Below are 4,454 nucleotides of genomic sequence, written 5' to 3'. Positions count from 1 at the left end.
CTATCTCATAGTATTCCAATTATTTTACAATTTCGATTTAATGCCGATTGAAATGTGCGGAAATATAATTTTTTTTTAATTAATAAAATTTATAAGGCTCTCGTGTGGCAAACAGAAATTCGAAGGAATAAAGGCTAAAAGAGTCGCGGCAGCCCCCATGAAAAAGTATAATATTTATACATATATTATACATATATGCAATTTATATAACACATATATTTTGAAATATATGTAATATGTGTACCTATATTTTTAAATATATTTTTTCATGGGGGAGGCTGTTAGTGTCTAAATAATTTTTATTTCAAATTTAAATAAACTTAATAAATTTTTAAAACCAAAGACAGCAACGTTGCAATTGCTGCAAAATATTTATATGTACCTGCACAGCGTTCACAGTATCTGTTGTACACCGTGACATATGCTACGTGAGTTATCAAATTTCGATGTACATACAAAGTCGAAGACACCACTGACGGCACTTGGCAATTAGTCGGCGCGACTGCAACAGGCGTGCACGCAAAAGAAATCGCATTTACAAACATACGTGTCGTACGGCAAGGGCTTTTTCCGCGTCTCCGCTGGTTAATTAATTTAGTGAATGACATCGAGCTTCGAAAGCCCGAATGAAAATCTGGCCGTAAACCCATCCATTTCCTAGGTACGTACTTGCAGTAAACAGAAGATTGTATACAACCGCGTCGCGCTAAGCCCGTAGCTACTAAACCGCGCGCATACCACCTATAAATGGGCGGGCTGCTATAAAGTCCATTCATGATCACGTCGCCTGTACAACAAACGTCGGGTGGCTCGCGCCTCCCGCGCGATTTATTGCACTCGTATTCAAGCGCGAGTTGTGTGTTTCCTACTTAGTACACGTGTACCGACATGATCGCGACTCGAAATCGTCCTATTGTCTGCCCCGCCGCTGACAGACCAATCGACCCTGTTTTCGCCCGGGCGTCATATTAGAATCCCTCCCCCCCCCATTCGTCACGTGATCAGCTCGAGCCATAGCGAAAATCGTAATACTCGCTGGTACGTTTGTAAAAGCCTGTGTCCACGGTGCTAGAACTTGGTCCAAGTTCTAGTTTTGAGAAAGGTGTAGCCAATCAACTTGCAGCTGTCCCATAAAAGCTGAAAGTTGATTGGCTACACATTTCTCGGGACTAGAACTTGGACCAAGTTCTAGCATCGCAAACGTAGGCCTTAAGGTGCATTTTTCAAAAGTACACATTTGGACATTGCGATTGTTCTTAGTAGAGAAATAGAAGGGAATATTTTCATTTCGTTTCGTTCGAAGAGAGAAATGGCCGTTTTGAATTTTTACTTTGTAAATTAGATCCAAAACCTGGGACACTTGGATCCCTTCATTGCCACTGAAGTAGTTTTATTTAAAACAGTAACGAGATTTGTTCTGCATAAATTTTGAAGTTATTTATTTATTTATGAAACATATAATTTCATTCATTATTTAATTATTTGCAACAATCGCGTTTATCACAGCAGAAGGTTCGAGTGCGTCCAATCGGAAACTTTGCCATCGCGACTTTTCCCCCTCCGATTTGAAATCTTGCCGCGGGAAAATTCTTGGAACAAAAATTCGGGACTTTTGACCTTCTGATTACCGATACGCGATCATTAGCGAGATTCTCTCGTGAGTAACGCAGTCTGATGGCGCACGACACTGATGGACGGACAGATGGAAAGCGTGTGTGCTACCGGAGTTGTTGTCAGACCGTTTTACTTTACTGCCCATAAAAGTACCGAGATTTAGACTGCAATACTGCCATGACGTATTGCTCGCGTTGCGTGTATACGTACGTGCACACCATCAAGGCTGGCTCTCCGGCTGCCGCCAGGCGTGATCCACGAGGGCATTTCAGCAACCACGTGACGTTTCGTGGGAGGTGGGGGGGGGGGGAGGGCGCGCGAAGTTCGGATGCATTTCTAATGAGTTTCGATAGTCGGTTGGATTCGTTGGGCGGTCGTGATTGGGGAATTTATGGCTCTTACGAATGAACGAAGAAGCTGAGAGGAAAGGTGAAATGGGCGCGCTTAGAAGGAGGGAAGGGGCGACTTTTAATTAGGAGCAGCGCGTAATATAAAAATATCGCGGAAAAGTCACTTATGAAGGAGTTTATCTGAAATTAACAAACCGGTCCCCGATAAACGTAATACACCTGCGAACGCTAATATAACGATAACCGTAAAATGAAACTGTTAAATATAATTATAACCGTGACCAAATTATAGCGATAAAGATACCGGCCGAGACAAGGTCGGCCATTATCCACTGCTATTATTAAGAAAAAATATTACCAATGCTAATAGAAAGAATCGGCTGATTGGAGTGTATTACATCCGAAGATGGGGATCATTACCTAATCGCGTTTGTAGCTTTTTAATTGCCACAAATCGCGACTAATACGAGGAGATTGTGCGTACGATATATCGGATGCGAAAAATTTAGCTTCAACTTTATCAAAGATTTTTTGAAACCTTGTCACTTTAACGTAGACTCAAGTTTTGTCATAGACTAACCGCGGTTTTCACCAACGTTTAAAGCCAACGGCGCGCGATACTGTTCTTCCGACTGGATTGTTTACGAGAGCCAATCAGGATCTAGCTTTAAGTCACCTGATCTAAAACTCTGCATCCTTATTGGCTCTCGTAAGCAACGCAGGAGGAAAAGTAGTATCGTGTGCCGTTGACTTTAGTTTCAATTCATCCTTTGCCTTCTTCTAACTGTCCCCTTAAGCCTTGCGTCCACGATCCGAGAACCATGTCCAAGTTCTAGTTCCGAGAAATGTGTAGCCAATCGACCTGCATCTTTTATGAAAAAGCTGCAAGTTTATTGGCTACACATTTCTCGAGAACTAGAACTTGGGCACAGTTCTTGGATCGCGGATAAAATATGCTTTAGTGACACATAATCACACGGTTCGGTATTAAAAATGGAAAGAATTCAAATCTGTCGATTCAGTGGCGTAAGATTTGTTGAATAGAAGACCATCGGTAACGGTATTCAAGCAGGTACAGTTTCCTATTAAGTAACTGGAAGTAATTACTATCGGTTCGTCGTCGTCCACGCGGTCTTTAGTTCGTAACCGTCTCGTTCTTTTTCCCTTCTTTCGCCGCGAGCCGGGTTCTCGAGAAAAAGCCGGCGGGTATTGAGACTCTCGGTACTCGTCGAGAGCCGGAGAGGAGCAGCCTCTCCGTAAGATAGTCGGGTATGTCGCGCTCGCTGGCCTGCGACGAAGAGAAGAGGAAGAAAAGCAGATTAGAGCGCGCGCGTGGTAGGGGGTTGGGGGGAGAAGGCGCCGAGAGACGCGCGCGTGAGAGAAAGAGAGAGGGTGAGAGAGGGAGACGGGAGAAGCGATCGCGCTGAGGAGGGTGGGAGACGAGTCCGGGCTACGCTTGCTAAACGATCCGAGAGATCGCGCTCGCGTTGCTCTCGGCCCGTTCGACTCCGAGCCGCGAGCAGAGCGCTCAGTTGACGCTCAGTTCGGCTCAGCGAGGCCAGCAAGAAGAAAGGGGGTTATTCCATATGTGTGTGGGCATCGTGCGTGTGTGTATCGACGCACGATCCTCGGGACCGAAAAGGCGTTCCGCTACCTGCCGGGAGTCCTTCGGCCACATTACGCTTAATACCAAGGGGTGGTTCTACCTACTGACCTGACTGACCCAAAGACGAAACACAGAAAAAAAGAGAGAAGGAGAGAGAGAGAAAGAAAAAGATAAAAGGGATTCCGCTGCGACCGCTGGGACCGTCTTCCTCTCATCGGTCGACTCTCGCGACGACCCTCCGGGTTCTAATGCTCGAGTCTCCGTTAGTGAGCCTCGTGGTCGGATAGATCGCCAAGTTGAATTCGCGCGAGCGTGGAACGTTTGATGAATCGCGCTCGGAATCACCCCCTCGCGATGGGGATGGCAGCGGCCGCCGATGCCAGAGACGGGGCGACGTGTGGCTCGTGCACGGTAGGCCACGGGACGATCGTAGCGCGGCCAGTCGCGCAGTGAGCTAGAGAGACCCGACGATTGCCAAGTGTCGTAAGGCTGGTGGTGTCGTAGGCTCGCGTCAGATTACGCCGCTCCGGCCTTCAACGTTTCCGTCTCGAGGCGCGCGCGTTGCGGCGACCTTACCGCGAGTTACCGCAATCCGGACGAGACGCACTCTCGCTAAATCGCGTTGTGTCTTTCTGCTTCTGTTTCAACCCTTGCTCCGACATCGTTGGACCGACTGCTGTACGACCCTACGTCAACGCTTCGCACGTGGCCCGCTCGCTGCTGTCACATCCATCATCCTACTCGTCGACGTCGTCAACATCGTCAACGCCGTCAACGCCGCCGTCGTCGTCGTCGTCGCGCCGCGCGTGGACCGCTCTCGTCCGCGGATTTGCCACGCACTTTATCGCGCCTCCGTCTCTATCCTGTCCCACGCTTATCTACCC

This window comes from Vollenhovia emeryi, unplaced genomic scaffold (genome assembly GCF_000949405.1).
Source record: "Vollenhovia emeryi isolate VEMERY1.0 unplaced genomic scaffold, V.emery_V1.0 DF939174.1, whole genome shotgun sequence".
Classification (NCBI taxonomy): Eukaryota; Metazoa; Arthropoda; class Insecta; order Hymenoptera; family Formicidae; genus Vollenhovia; species Vollenhovia emeryi.
This window is presented reverse-complemented; position numbering follows the sequence as displayed.